The sequence below is a fragment of the Rhinopithecus roxellana genome, chromosome 19 (genome assembly GCF_007565055.1).
Source record: "Rhinopithecus roxellana isolate Shanxi Qingling chromosome 19, ASM756505v1, whole genome shotgun sequence".
NCBI classification, from domain to species: domain Eukaryota; kingdom Metazoa; phylum Chordata; class Mammalia; order Primates; family Cercopithecidae; genus Rhinopithecus; species Rhinopithecus roxellana.
In genome coordinates this window covers 28,614,697-28,631,231 of record NC_044567.1, presented here as the reverse complement: position 1 = coordinate 28,631,231, position 16,535 = coordinate 28,614,697, and the positions used below count along the sequence as shown (strand labels likewise).

The 16,535-nt window shown below is 35.8% G+C and overlaps 1 protein-coding gene across 1 annotated transcript in view; it reads left to right on the top strand.

Annotated features, from left to right (window-relative positions):
- PCTP (phosphatidylcholine transfer protein) overlaps positions 1–15,874 on the top strand; it is a 132,400-nt gene extending 116,526 nt beyond the window's left edge. Inside the window, exons 8-10 of the mRNA XM_030923573.1 lie at positions 7,535–7,606; positions 12,985–13,072; positions 15,740–15,874. The gene's annotated coding sequence lies outside the window, so the exon portion shown is untranslated. The remainder of the gene's footprint in view (positions 1–7,534; positions 7,607–12,984; positions 13,073–15,739) is intronic.
- Positions 15,875–16,535: the final 661 nt, after the last annotated feature.

Genomic DNA, 16,535 nt, shown 5'->3' with positions numbered 1-16,535 from the left:
CCCCCACCCCGCCGTGGGAGGTTTCGGAAAGTTACTGTGGTGCCCAGCGCAGTCAGAGGCCTGTCAGCATTTCAGCTCCGCGCGGCGGGCCCTGCGGCCTCCTTCAGCACCTGGGACCCCCGGGACCCCGGGCGTGTGAGGGCCGCCAGCCCCCGCCCCACTCCGCCACCGTGAGGCCCCTGGCTCCGCACCAGCCCAGCAACACCCCCTCCCCCTGTTCTCCCATCTTTAGCCACTTTCGGATCAACAGCTTAGGATGAATTTAAAACTTAAGTTGGATGGTTTGAGAGGGTTGGGATGTGTGTGTGTGTGTGGTGTGTGTGTGTGCCCAAATATTTCTGAGAAAGTGCTCTTGAAATGCGCCCTGTGTATCCATGGATTCATGCATATTCATAGCCTGTTCCTTTCTGTAGGTTCAGGTTTTTCTTTTCTGCAAACGAGGCATTAAATGAATTCTAAGGTCTCTTGCATCTCTGACATTCCAGAGTTCTAGATATATAAGAATAGAGAGGAATCTGTGAAAAAGCCCAGCCCTGGGGAACTCCTTCCTTTCTCTGTGGCTTTACACAATGAAACCATCACCCAATACTCTTGATAACTTAAAGATGAAAATTTCCTGTTCTGCAGATATCCTGCTCAATTCACCTATCATTTACCACCAAATATAGATTCACTGCACTTTGTCCTGTGTCAGGGACAGGGGTGGCTTCTGCACATAAAGTGGAGAAGAAAACAGGTACAGTTCCTGCTCTCATGGGCCTTGAGGATTCATGGGGATATAGATGCTGCATCAATAATCACACATAGAGGGGGTGAAATTACAAATGGAGGTGAGTGCTGTGCAGGGAAAGTAAAGGGTAAAATACACTGTAAAGAGGATCTAATTTAGCATTAGGGATCAGTGAAAGGGGAAGTGAATTTCTAGCTAAGATATAAAGGACAGATGGAAGGTGGCCAAGCAGAGTGTCTGTGTGGCACATGATGTGTAAGAACCTAATTACTGCCATAGAATGGCTGTTTGAGAGTGATAAACCCCCTCTTTTGGCATCCAAGGAAGAAATTAAGTCACTCTAATTCTCAGAGAATGCTTATAGCAAAGTCCATGATATTTTTTGTAGGTAGTTTATATTGTTAAAGATTAAGAGCATCTCACAGTGAGAAGAAACCTCAGAGGTCACCTGACTCAAATCTGTTCTGATTTAGGAATCTCCTTCAAAATATGCTATACAAGTATCAAGATTCTGCCAGGAGTCTCAGCTACTCAAGAGTCATTTTTTCCCACTCTTGACAAGTTATTTTCCTTCCATTGAGTTCTTATATTCCCATTACTTAGATTTTCCTTGCTAGACTGTAAATTCCATAGGGCAGGAATTTTATCGTCTTTGTTCAATGGACGTAATCTCAAGTGTCATGAACAGGGATTGTCGTGTAGTAGCCTTTCAAAGCACATTTATTGGATGAATTCGTTGAGACTAAAATAGGCCTCCCTAAATTTTTGCTCATTAGACTTAGTTCTGCTCTCTAGAACAACAAAGAACAAACCTAACATCTTATGTAAGGACAGTCTTATGGTCATTTAAAAATAGCTCTCATTTTCTGGTTATTCTCTTCTCTCTGCTAAATATTTCCAAGTATGTAGTTTTGGAACTCTCAACATTTTGATCACTAATTGGGATTCAATTTGACATGACAGGTCACCTGATGTGTTTTGGCTCCGTGGCCCCACCCAAATTTCATCTTGCTTGTAATCCCCAGGTGTTGAGGGAGAGACTTGGTGAGAAGTGATTGGATCATGGGGTCGTTTCCCCTATACGTTGTTCTGCTGATAGTGAGTGAGTTCTCAGGAGAGACGACAGTTTTAAGTGTGGCATTTCCTCACTCTTTCTCTCTCTCTCCTGCTGCCATGTAAGACATGCCTTGCTTCCTCTTTGCCTTCCACCATGATTGTAAGTTTCCTGAGGCCTCCTTAGCCATATGGAACTGTGAGTCAGTTAAACCTCCTTTCTTTATAAATTACTCAGTCTCAGGTAGTGTATTCATAGGAGTTTGAAAACAGACTAATACATCAACCAAATATGAATCTCCTTCCCTATATGATCACCTATCTATCATTGCTCTATTTTTGTTACATAAGTGTCTTTCTTTTACTCTTAACCTCTCCATACATTTTCCTATTTAATAAAGACTAAGCACAAAAATAAGTGAGTTTGGAGTTGCTGCTTTCGATTAGGACATTGAACATTGCAGAAGACTTTCACACTCACAGTAAACAAAACAAAACAAAATGCCAGAAATATAGCATATAACATATACTTACCTCTGTCAGTCAAGGTTCTCCAGAGAAACAGAGCCATTAAAGTGTATATGGAAAAAGAAAAAAGAGAGAGAGAGAGAAAATAAGGAATTAGCTCATGCAGTTATAAAGACTAAGGACCAATATTTGTGTTCAATAAGCTGGAGACCTGGTAGAGCCAATGTGCACTTCTGGTATGAGTCTGAAGGCCTGAGAACCAGGAAAGCTGATCGTGTAAGTTCCAGTCTGAAAGCTGGCAGTCTAAAGACTCAAGAAGAGGTGATGTTTCAGTTTGAGTCCAAAGACTAATGTCTTGGCTCAAAGCAGTCAGGCAGGAAGAGTTCCCTCTTGTTCGAGGGAGGGTCAGCCTTTTTGTTCTATTCAGGTTTTCACCTGTTGGATGATGTCTATCCATATTACAGAGGGCAATCTACTATTCAGTCTACCAATTCAAACATTAATCTCATCTCCAAATAACCATATCCAGAATAATTTTTTTTTTGGTTTGTTTTTTTGAGACAGAGCCTCACTCTGTCTCCCAGGCTGGAGTAGAGTGGTGAGATTTCAGCTCACTGCAACCTCCACCTCCCAGGTTTGAGCAAGTCTCATGCTTCAGCCTCCCAAGTCACTGGGACTACAGGTGCATGCCACCACACCCGGCTAATTTTTACATTTTCTTAGTAGAGACAGGGTTTCGCCATGTTGGCCAGGCTGCTCCTGAACTCTTGACCTCAAGTGATCCACCCTTCTCAGCCTCCCCGAGTGCTGGGATTACAGGCGTGAGTCACCATGCTCGGCCCAGAATAATGTTTCATCAACTATCCAGGCAACCTGCAGCCTAGTCAAGTTGACACATAAAATTAACCATCATATTACCTATCAGACTGTCAAAGAAAATTGTGTGTAAGGAAGCTTTGAAGAATTAACTCACAGTGAGAGATAGGACCTCATAGGTGAGCAATAGCTAGTGGCATCTTCTGGGAGGAGAGTAATTGGTTGGGTTTGTGTACAGGCAGAGAGAGAAGAAAGTTTTACCCTCACTAGGTCCAGAGGAACCTGTAGAACTAATGGCGATCATGAGAGCAGATGCGACAGATTAGATTCAGAAAAACTCCTCATGCAGTAATAGTTGGCTTGAATAATTATTCTTTCTAATACTTATCCCCTCCACAATTTTGCTGTGAACTGACAGTGAAGGCAGGACCAAAACCAAGAAAGAACTTATTCACTCTCAAACATTCTTCGGGTTTGGAAACTGGCCTTAACCCATTCAATCCAAAGGTGATAACTGTGGCCCAACCCCTTACTGGCTTCAGGATCAAACACTGATAATGAGACGCAAACCCAGAATCATCAGTGCCTACAGCCACAGAGCTGGAAGTTGGGAATCATGCTAACCAGAAATGTATTTGACTTTTTAATGCTGGGGTCCAATCCCAAATTAACTTATCTCATAATAAAATGTAAATGATCACTCTCTCAATTTAGGTATCACACATAGAAAAGAGTTCATACTTACTGGAATAAATCAAACAAAAAGTGGTATAACTCAGTCTCCATTGTAATTGTATGCACAATTTAATACAGGAAAATATTATGAGATGTGAAGAAGATAATATCTATCATCAAAAAATAATTTAACAAAAACACAGAGTAACTAGATGTTGCAACAAGCAGACAAGGAGTTACACATATTATTATAATAATGTTTTAGGATGTATAGGAAAAGATGAAAAAGTAAATGAATAAGCAAAGATCTTAAGAGAGGTTTGGAAAGTATTAAAAAAAGAGCCAAAATAGAAATTCTGCAGCTAAAAAGTACAGTAGCTAAAATAAATACATATTAGATGGCTGAAAAGGAAATCTCTAGCTCCAGATGGTTTTACTGACAAATTCTACCAAACATTTGAAAAATAGCACTAGGGTCGGGTGCGGTGGCTTACGCCTGTAATTCTAGCACTTTGGGAGGCCGAGCTGGGTAGATCACCTGAGGTCAGGAGTTCAAAACCAGCCTGGCCAACATGGTGAAACCCCATCTCTACTAAAAATACAAAAAATAGCTGGGGGTGGTGGCGGGCACCTGTACTCCCAGCTACTCAGGAGGCTGAGGCAAGAGAATTGCTTGAACTCAGGAGGTGGAGGTTGCAGTGAGCTCGGATCTTGCCATTATACTCCAGCCTGGGCAAAGAGAGCGAAACTCTTGTCTCAAAATTAAATAAATAAATAGAAATAAAGAATAGCACTAATTCTACACAGTATCTTCCAAATATTAAAAGGAGAGGAAAGATTCAGTTCATTTTATAAGTCGAACATTACCCTAACACTAAGATCAAACATAGACATAGATCAATGCCAAAAACACAAAACTATAGACCAATATTTCTCATTATCGGAGATTCAAGAATTAAAAAAATTTTAGCAAATTGAATTCATCCATATAAAAGTATACCATAACCAAGAAGAGTTTATTCCAGGAATACAAAGACTGGTTTTGTATTCAAAAAAATTATCAATATAATTTGACATATTACAGTGGATTTTGGTTTATATTAACTAAAGTTTATATTTATTAGTTTATACATAAACAGTTTAAATAAGAAAGACTTCATGATCATGTCAAATCATGCAGAAAGACCATTCAAAATTGAATATAATGTGACCTAAATTATACTCATTTTTATACCAATTTGGTCATAAAGTGTAACCTTTAGTATCTTTCATTGAGAAAGGCACCCACAAAAGCAAATGTACCTAGGGCTTATGAAAGTCACAAAGCAATCCTACTCTGGAATTATATAGATAATAATTAGTTGGTAATCTTAAACAAGTTACATCACTGTAATGTATCAATTTGCTTCCTTATCTATACAATAGGGGATAATTAATAGATTTTATTTCATAGGAGTGTTGATTTTCAAAAGATTATACAAGCACCTAAAAGGTTATTAAACTGCTTTTTGTATAAGGAATAACTATAAATGGTAGCTGCTCTTAAAATGCATATATATGATATGCTATGTACTTTGCTTAAACATTCTGTATTTTTAGTTTATCAGTTAAATTGGGTTAGGATACTTGTATTACAAGACATTATACGTTTTTGGAGATTCTTTTTCAGTTTCACAAAGTTTGCATAAGGTTTAAAAACTGCAGTTATACTTTTCATGCTAATTCCCATCCTAGCATTTATGCAAAGATCTACAAAGATCCAACCAACTCCTGTTGGGCTTTTTATGGGATGATGATTCTGTCACACACTTTCTATGGCACATAGGTCTCAGTTTTCTTCTCAGTAGGAGAAAATGACTTAGATTCACCCACTTTTACTTTATACTTAGTCCTCTGTTTGTTTTTCTCCTCTATATAAAAAGCACTTAATGGTGGAAAAGCTTTTAAAGATAGAATTTGTTACCATTGGTCAGAGATTTTTCTCCATATGAAATTCATTGACCCTATTGGATCAAACTGGTCTGACTAGCGTCATGTTCTAATTTAGCAATTCTAAAACCCAGCTACAGAAGCAGAGGGTTGTTGCTTTTTAATACAAACCACTGTCTCTCACTCTGCTGATTCAGGTTTCTTAGAGAAATTATTTTAAAAGCTCTCAGGTGATTCTAATGATTGACTAGATTTGGAAACCAAAGTCTTCTCTACTATCCAAACTATCACTCATGTGAAAAAGCATTGTTATTTTATGAAAATGGACTAGGCCAAGGGGAAGGAGCTCTGGCCATTGATGCCAAAAAAGCTCTTAGATACTATTTTTTCTTAAAAGTCTGATTATGTGTAGAGTGATGAAAATTTGTTTAACATAGTCATCTTAGTCATTACTGAGGCATGAATGACTTTGAGAATCTTATCAGTGCTATACATAGACCGTTTCTCCAGGAAATTCAGAACACTTCACAGACAGTTTCAGAGAGTAAAGACTTTTTAGAATATTTCTTTAACAGAACTTTCAGAGGAGCTGAAATGGACTATGGAGGTTGTCTGTAAGGTGACCCACTCAAGTTCTCAGCTAGCACGTCGAATTGGATGCTATTGGGCAATACTGGAGGCCAACCACACTGCAGAGTTTATTCTACTACATTCAGCTGTCTTTTCTTTTTAAAGGAGGATAATCCAATATATTATGTCCAAACTTTAGTTACTTGGCTCACAAATAATAATGGAAACCTCCCTTCTCAGAGAGTGACAGAAAATAAAATACAGGCTGTGGGAAAACTCTATACATCCTTGGGTCTCAGTTTTCTTCATAAGATGAAAGGACTTATTGGGTCAAAGCAATGGATTTATTTTTTTTTCTGACTACGTTTTTAATTTCAAAATATTTTAACCATACTAAATGAAATGATATAACAAACCTACATATATTTACTATCTGAATCAAAAAACCTTAATATTCTGCCATATTGGCTTCCAGTTTTTTAGAAGAGGTAAAATGGAACAACCACAATTGAAAATCACTGTATGTACTATCTTGATCTCATCTCCCTGCCTTCCAGAGATAGCTACAATCCTGAAGCTGCTGTGTGTCATCCTATTATTGTTTTTGACTTATATCACTTATACATCAAAAAATGTAATACAGTATAATCCTACAAGTTTTGGAATTTGGGTTGAATCAAATTTTATCAGACTTGACATATTGTTTTGCAATTTATTTTTTCACTCAACTTTATATTTTTGAGATATTTTCATTTTGACATTTGTACCTCCAGTTCATACATTTTACGTGTTATATATTATTCTGTTGAAGTAATGTATACTAAAATCTTGGAGTAAGTGTGAAATTCAGGTGCAATGGAATTTATCTTTGAAGAATAAGACAAGAGCATGTCTTCTTATCTCCAATACCCTTTCAGCATAATTTCATTGAACATAACCCTGAAACAAAAGGGGGTGACAAAGAACTGGAAAAGTCTTTGTACTGTAACCGCTCTCCTGGAATTTTATTCCAAATATAAGACCAAGAAACACTCCCATTGATATTTAAGCTGGGTCATACAACTTCACCAGGTACTGCCAAACCATAGATAGTGGGACCCAAGCATTGCAACATCTCATAACTAAAATCCTTATTTTACCTGGCTGAATGTTTGAACCTCATTTATTGTGTTTTAGAGAGATTTTACTGTATAATAATTAATTTATATGTTCTCCTATTGATGAATATTTTGGTCATTTCTAATCACTCATTCCTAGTGTATTTAATATCATTTTATGTTTTCTTCTATCCAGGTCTGAGTATTTCTCTAGAGAATTCATCTAGGAGTGACACTGTTGAATAAACAGCTCTGCAGATCTTCTCCTGTAAGTGATTGTATCAATTTATTCTCCAACCAGCCATTATGGGCTGAATATCTGTGCCCTCCTCAAACTCATGTGTTGAAGCCTCAACCCCTAGTGTGATAGTATCTGGAGGTGGGACCATTGGGAGGTAATTAGGTTTAGATTAGGTCACAAGGGTGGAGGCTTTATGGTGTCCTTATAAGAACAGGAAGTGAAATGAGAGCTCTCTCTGTCAGCATGAACACAGAGAAGAGATCATGTGAGCACACGGAGAGATGGCAGCTGTGTGCCAGCCAGCAAGAGGGCCCTTACCAAGAACAGAATCTGTTGGCACCTTCGTCTTGGACTTCCCAGCCTCCAGAATGCTGAGAAATAAATGTCTATGGTTTAAGTCACCTAGTCTGCAGTATTTTATTATAACAGCCTGGGCTGACTAAGACACTAGAATTTACGAAACTTCTCATTGATCCACCACTTCATTCAGCATTTACTGGCATTGTCAGATTGATGCAAATCTGATAAATATAAAAAGGTATCCCATTTTGGTATTAATTTACATTTCCCTGATAACTGGGGAGGTGTAATATGTTTTAATGTTTTGGTCCCTTTGATTACCACCTGCAAAGTAACTGTTTACAGATTTATCACATTTTTAAAAGAATAGTTGTCTTTCCATTATTGGTTATGTTCATATGTCATAGGTTTGTTTATAATATATTAACATATGAATTTATATTTTAAATATAACATATCTATTTATATAAACATATGTATATAACACATATATAAGTTTGTATAACATATATGTTATTTATATAAAACATGTTACCTACATATTTATAACATGTTATAAATATATTTATAGTTATATGTTATATATTACACATATAATATTAACATATAGTTATATTATTATATATAGCATTTATTTATATGCTATGTGTTGTCTATTATACACACATTAACACATATGTTAATATTCAACATAACATATATTTAAATTATAACATAAATTTATAACATATACATATTTTAACATATAAAACGTATATATGTTGCATATTATAACATATGTTATACATCTAGCATAACATTAACATATATTATATGTATTAATATTATCTTTCAGTTCGTGGCTTATCTTTTAATTTCGCTTATGGTGGTTTTCTGTCCTATACAAGTATTTACTTTAAAAAACCTGTTGAAACATAAGCTATGTGCAGGAAATTGCACACAGCATAGGTGTACAGCATTAAGAACACACCTTCGTAGCCAGCACCCTAGAGGCCCCATCATGCTCCCCCTCAACAAACCTTCCCACAAACTTAACCACTATCTATCTACACTGCCAACACTACTTAGTTGTGTCTGTTTTCTGAACTTCAAATAAATGGAATAGTGCAAAATACATTATATTCCTCAATATCATGCTACTTAAAGGTTTCTGTGTTTTTTTGTAAGGCCATAGTTTGTTCCTTCTCCTAATTCTATATTTTATTATTAGGATATACCATAGATTATTTCTTCTACTATTAATAGACTTTTTCTTCTCAGTTCTTGGCTACTACGAATAGTTTTCCTATGAACATTCCCATACATGTTGGAGAACCTATGCAAACAGAACATTTTGGTTTGACATATAGCTACAAGTGGAATTGCTGGTCCTAGAGTCTGCACAGTGCTGCACAGTATTCCTAGTACTACACATTGTTTCAAAATTTTACACCAATCTCTACTTCTACCAGCAATGCATAAGCCGTCCTATTGCTCCACAACAATGCTATCTTTTGATATTGACAATAATTTTCATTATAGCCGTTCTTTATGTGGAGTATAGGCTCTTGGTAGTTGCAATACATATTTTTCTGGTGATGAATGAAGCTGAATATCTTTAAAAATTCTGTTTATTGGAATTTGAATTTCCTCATCTTTTGTAAGGGCTGTTCAAGTCTTTGGTTTATTTGAGGGAAGGGTTGTCTGTATTTATCTTTTCTTGGTATATTCTGGACCCAAATACTTAACATATACATGTTATATATGTATATGTATATTACATATGGCGTGTTATGTGTAAAACATACATAGGTATGTATATATGTTGTACATGTATGTATATGTATGAATATGTATATTCACCCAGAAATATATATGCACATATGTAAGTATATATACATAATATATGATATATATTTTTTATATGTAGGAGTGAGGTGTATCACCTCACTCAGTGATCTGTCATTCAATCCCTAATGGCATTTTTTTCTTCACTGTATGACTTTTCTATGCTTTCTATATTTTATATTTACATATTCTGTGTTTTCTATATATCTTGAATCATAAAATTACCTTTTAAAAATTGAGGCACAACATAGTCACCGAAAGGCACACTTCAGTGCATAACTCAAAATTTCACACCTTGAACATGTCCAAGTAACCTGGCCCCAGATGAAGAAACAGGATTATCGCAACTCCCAAGTCTTCCTTGCATTTCCTTCCAGTCACAGTTTTCCCGGTGGGGGTGCGGGGGTGGGGTCACTAACGTGACTTCTAAATCCATGGAGTGGGTTTTCATATTTTTACATTTAATATAAATAATGTGATACTTTTTTGGGGGGGCGTCTGGTTTAGTTTGTTTAATAATAGGTTTTGTTGTGTCTTAGTCCTTTCGGGCTACTATAACAAAATACCATAAACTCAATGGCTTATAAGAAACAGAAATTTACTCCTCACAGTTCTAGAGGCTGAGGAGCCCAATATCAGGGCACCAGCATATTCAGTGGCTGGTGAGGCTTCATTTCTGGTTCATAGATGACACCTTCTAGCTATGTCCACATAAGGTGGAAGGGAGAACGTAGATCTCTGGGGCTTCTTTTATAAGGGCACTAATCCTATTTATGAGGGTAGAAGCTTCCTGTCTTAATCACCTTTTTAAGTTCTCATTTCCTATTATTATCACCTCTGAGGTTAGGTTTACAACATGTGACTTTTGCAGAGATGCAAACGTTTAGACCATAGCAGTTGCTTGTAGCAACTATTTTATTGTTAAATAGAATTCTCTTCTCTCAATATACCATAATGTATTAATCCTACTCTAGATGGATATTTTGATAGTTTTTATGTTGTAGCTATTACAAATAACACAGCTATGAATGATCAATCTTGCAGATTTTTTGAGAGAATATGTATGCATTTCTTAGGTGTAGAATTGCTGGTTTGTAGGATATGCATGTGTTCAGCATTAGTGGATACTTCCAAATAGTTTCTCCAGTCTTTCTTTTTTAAAGCCAATCTACACTCCCCTCAGCTGTCTTTAGACATTTGAAGAAGCCAGGCAAGTCCAGAAAACTAGAAAGCCCACCTACAGACTTGAAGGTGAAACAAATGGTTATGGCTTTGAACCATTGAGATTAAGAGTAGTTTGTTATACAATATTAGTGTCTCAATATACACCTGATAGACTTGCATTCTTAGAACAAACTCTCATTTGGTTATATTATCCTTTTATATACCACTGAATTCTACTTGTTAATATTTAGACTAATTTTTAAAATTTTTGCATCTATGTTCATTAGTCTGTTGTCTTTTAAATTGCCTTTTTTTGTAATGTCCTTGTCAAATTTTAATACCAAGTTACGCTGACCTGATAACTTGAGATGAGAATATTCCCCTCCCCAATCCTAAACATTTCCTCCCCTAATCTCTGGAAGAGTGTGTGAGAAATTGGTGGTGTTTCTTCCTTAAATGTCAGGGAGAAATCACTGGGAAAGCCTTCTAGTCTGTGAGATTATTTAATAGAAAGAATTTAAATTGTAGATCAATTTAATTAACATATATGAAATTATTAATATTTATTTCTTCTCATTTCAGTTTTGGGGATTTCTAGAAAGGTGTCAATTTCACTGAAATTCTCAAGTTTACCTATATAAAGTTGTTAATATCCTTTTATTATCTAGTAATATCTGCAACATGTATCTGTGGCGATGACTTCATTTTAATGTCTGATATTAAGGGGTTTTCCCCTTCTCTATTTTTGATCAGCTTTTTTAGCTGAGTCCATTAACTTTATTAGCCTGTTTTGTTCTAAGAACCATTTTATTGTTTAATTTTTATATTAATAAATTTGTCTTCTATTTTATCAATTTGTTCACATTAAGATTTCTGTTTTTTTTTCCTCACTTTCTTGGGTTTTTTTTTTTTTTTCAAAATTTTTAGATTGGATACTTTCATATTTTCTAATATATTCACTTTAAGCCTATAAATTTTATCATTAATAGCTTTAGCTTTACTTCATATTGTCTAATAGCAGTACATTCATCATTAATTAGCTCAAATTCTTTGTATCATTTTTTGTTAATTCTCTTTTGATGTGGATTATTTGGAAGTATACTGACTATTTTTTAAAGAGTAGAAATTTTCTGGTGATCTGTTTGTTTTCAATTTGTTGGTACATTCTCCTGTGGTCAGAAAACAGGCTCTGAATGATGTATCTATCCTTGTTCTGTGTCCCGAGCAAAGAACAGGTTCAGGGTATAAAATTATGGCACCATCTTCAAATTGTGAGTTGCAGCGTCTTGTGGTTCTTTGAGTTACCTAAGAGTCAGAAAGAGAAAAACCAGGCTGAATTATATTCTTCCCCTGCCCTATTTCATTTTCTTTACAGCACATATACCTTATCTGTTTTACTTACTAGGTTTTGGTGTACGAGTTTTTTAAAAAGAATTTCACACCCCAACTCTACCAAAAATACAAAATTTAACCGGGCATGGTGGCGTGTGCCTGTAGTCCCAGCTACTTGGGAGGCTAAGGCAGGAGAATCACTGGAACCAGGGAGGCAGAGGTTGTGGTGAGCTCAGATCACACCATTGCACTCCAGCTGGGTGACAGAGCAAGACTCTGTCTCAAATAAAAAAGAAAAAAAAAAACCAACAGAATTTCGCTGCTGAAAGTGTTTATAAACCATTGTATTATTAGAATACCCTGCAGTAGTCTTGTTATAAAGTTTCATTATTCTATATATTTTGCTACTAGCAAAAATCATATTACTCTGCTGGGTTCAGAATGATCTAATCAGGTTAACATGGTATGCTGACCTCCATACAGTTGATTCATTAAACTGATCCAGTTACATTATTATTATGTTAATGTACATGTATGATCTATGTGTGAATGACCAGATGGGCCTCTGCTAAGTTTTATAAAAACCAATATAGATAGTAATCAAGTAATCTACTAAAAAAATTCAACCCATCCTAAAAATCAAAGATATGCATGTTAAAGCAGCAGTGTCATATAATTTTCTTTCTTTATCAGAATGGCAAAGATTAAGTGTTTTTATATACTTCTAGTGAGAATCTGTATTTAAAATTAGTTGGCTTTTTTTTTTTTTTTTTGGTCTAAAGAAGGAGCTGGACCAGAGTCAGGTGTCACAAACTCAAATGCCTACAGGAGCCAGAAAAGGGAAATCAGATTGACATTTCTCTTTCCCAGGTAAGCACTCAATTTTGAAAACTTTCTATAAAGTTCTAGGAGTGTATCTAAAAATAATGAATAGAGCCAGTATGTATTTCAAGTATAAGACAACAATTAGATATACTCAGACATGAAGCATTTCAGCACCAAACAACCCTTCTTATCCCAAATATACACATGCACTTGGTGACAAGTTCTGCTTTAAAAGCATAAAGCAAAAAAAAAAAAAAAAAAAAAAAAAAATTAAATGAGAACTGAAGGAGCCATAATAAAAAAAGTATTAGTGGTGTGTACTGAATCTTTTTAAATCTAAAACTAATATAAGCCAATTATGCAAATAATATTTATGGAACAGATTACTCATGTGACAAAATATAATAAAGATAATGATAAACATAATAAAATTAGTTCAAAAATTTAAAAATGCAGTTAGAAGAGGTAGGAGAAGTTGTGAGATTTTTCTTTGATAAAGTCAATGGATAGGGTCAAAACAGAAATTTGCTAAAAAAATCAAAGACATAATGATTTCAACTTCTAAAGAGCTTTTCATCAGTCTTAGAGGGATATTTTTGGAAAACAAGAAATAAGGTCATTATCTTCTCCCCCTTCTATGAAAATCAAGTCAAAATAAATGCTTTTATGCAAAATCACTGCATGATCTTTTTAAAATAAGTTTTTGAATCCGTTTACTATTCTATGCATATAAAGATGATATTTGATATGATAGTCCCCTAATAATAATGGATATTTCTTGGTGGAAGATTTAAGGTGACAAAGGTGTTTTCTTCTTTCTAATGTTCTCCATGTCTAAAATTATTTAAAAGGATCAGGCAATAATGTGACAAGAACTTTAACTCACCATTTTTTCTTCTGCAAATAAAAATAAAGCAAATATCAAACAAACACATAAACAAAATTGTGTGCTTCATTCCATATACTAATTGTGACCCAAATGATCTTTGGGATGTCTGTAATTCTAAACCATATCAGGCTGGTTCTAACCAATGAGCGATAAGAAAACTCATGAGACAGCTGTCCTTGCCCTTCAGAGGACATCCCATCTCCTATCTACTCTGGCCTTGGGATTGGAGCTAGCCTCCCTTCTGCCTCTACCCAGTAGCTGCCTTTTTCTTCTGCTGTCTCTGTGTAAAGGTTCTTTCGTGGTCTTATGTAAATTGGAATTTAAATCCTACAAACTACATTGTGAGACCAATGGATTGGAAGAGATCTTTCCTCCCTGCCTACTTCTCCCTTGAAGGGAACTGTATTTATTGCTTTAATTAGAGCACCAAGCTGTAGGAGTAAATGCAAGTCTTCAGCACTTCTCCTGACAGCTTCAAATTGGGGAGGCAACTTGGAAAACTTCTGTTGCAACAATGCCAGCTGGATAATTAGTACTATGTGGCTAACAGTTTAAAAAAGCTGGGAGGGGAGATGAGAATTAGTGTAAGCATCTTTAACACACTTTAATATTCTAAAATGGGTTTCCAAAAACGTTGCTGCTGAAATGTTTGCAAGATTTTTGTTAAATGTGACTTCATGTATTAATGTTCTTTTTGTGTGGAGGGAGGAGGAGGTGTTGACATTCATCTAACCTGCAGCAAGTGTCATTGGATTGCTGAGCTGGCTTTCTCTCTGTGTTGAAAGGAAAGAATAATTCCCTCCAATTATTCCTCCAGAGAGAATTAAATTCGCCAACTGATTAAGGCAAGAAAAGACAAAGTTTCTGAAGGAATTTTGGGAATTCAGCAGGGTCTGAATAAGTCGTAAGTTATTAAGATAATAACCTGTAGTGTGTCCAGGGTGATTTCCAAAATTGCTAATGACTGCTGAGGTACAGCCCAGGCCAATCAGAATAGAAGCATGGCATTATGCTGTACAGGTACACGATACTTCAATATTATCTCTGGTTGCATCTCCTTTTTGCATACAATGTACCTCTGCTTGTTTAGAAAGAAGGATAGAAGCTTTTGGTGGTCTCTCTAGAAGATGAAACTGTTTATAGTCAGATTTAACTACTTTTTATAAATTTTGAACACGATCATCTTTGATTCACTTATTCATTCAACAACCACAACATTGAAGCCACTATGTGCTGAACAGTAAAGCTTCAAAGACAGACAGCAAAGACCACAATGCCTGCCTTTATAGGTTTATGTTTTAAAGCAGGGATCAGTAAACATTTTTTGTAAAGACCCAGAAAACAAATATTTTCAGCTTTGCAGATATATGGTACCTGTCACAACTATTCAACTCTTCTGCTGTAACATAAAAGTGGCCATCGGCAATACATGAACAAATGAATGTTGGAGTGTTCCAATAACACTTTCTGGATACTGGATATTGAATTTCATATAATTTTTACATGTCATGAAACACCATTCCTCTTTTGAATTTTTCTGACCATTTGAAAATGTTAAAAACCACTCTTAGTTGATAGGCAGTACTAAAACTTGTGGGTGTCTAGATTTGATCCATGGCCTGCAGGGTCCCGATCTAGAGAGTTGACAGTGGAGAGGCTCAAGTCACTAGGGTCAATTGGCTGATGTTGAAAGTGAAGTGATAGAACACCATCTGGCATAGATGACTACACGCCCATCGATGTGTGAATTGAAGAACCTTGGTACTGGAAGAAACCTCAGAGAGGCCTTGAATGACTTTAAAGGGTATTTGCTTCACTTTCAGGTCATTTTCAACCAACTGACCCAGTCATCTTCAACAGCAGGACTTGGAAACTTCCCAAGGCAGCCCAGTTTATTGTTGGAAAGAGACATTTTCATTAAATGTGTACTTTTATTTCCTACAAACATATGAATAAATAAAGACTCTGAATCCCAGTAAGACTTAGGATCCTTATTTTGCGATCTTTGGCAGGCCTCAGAGAATGAATGTAAACAACTTTTCCACAAGACATATATTACAGACAGTTATCCCATCACTTGTAAGTCTTTGGCTATATTTTTTGCCAATTTTTGGTCACAGAATTTGTTTTTTCTTATTAGAAGTCTGAAAAGGCATGGTTCTAGGTTTCCTATTCTTTCCGATTCCCTCAAGTATTCAATACTAGCTCATTTGTTTACAGAATGGAGAAAATGAAAAAGAAGCTTAAGGAAAAGAAAATTAGACTGTTTGCTTTTAAAGTGGTGATTCAAAACATAGTTACATAAAAATAACAATATGAGCCAAAGTGCCCTATTAAAATTAATCTGCTTATATGATAAGGTTTTTGGACCATGAGGCATAGCAGTTTTGCCTTGAGAAAAAATGCTAATCCCAAATGAGCCTTGTCTTCTTTGCAAAATGAATATTACCAAAGCTAGCAAGTCTCCTAACCTTTCCTGTAATTTCTTATCTTTATTAAAATACAGGGCAATTTGTTAAAGTCATTTTAATAACAGAGGTTGTATTTAAATGGGCCAAAGTAGTGGGGCAAAAATGCATGCTGAGTTGTGTGTGTGGAGGGGGTGGTGTATGCATGTCT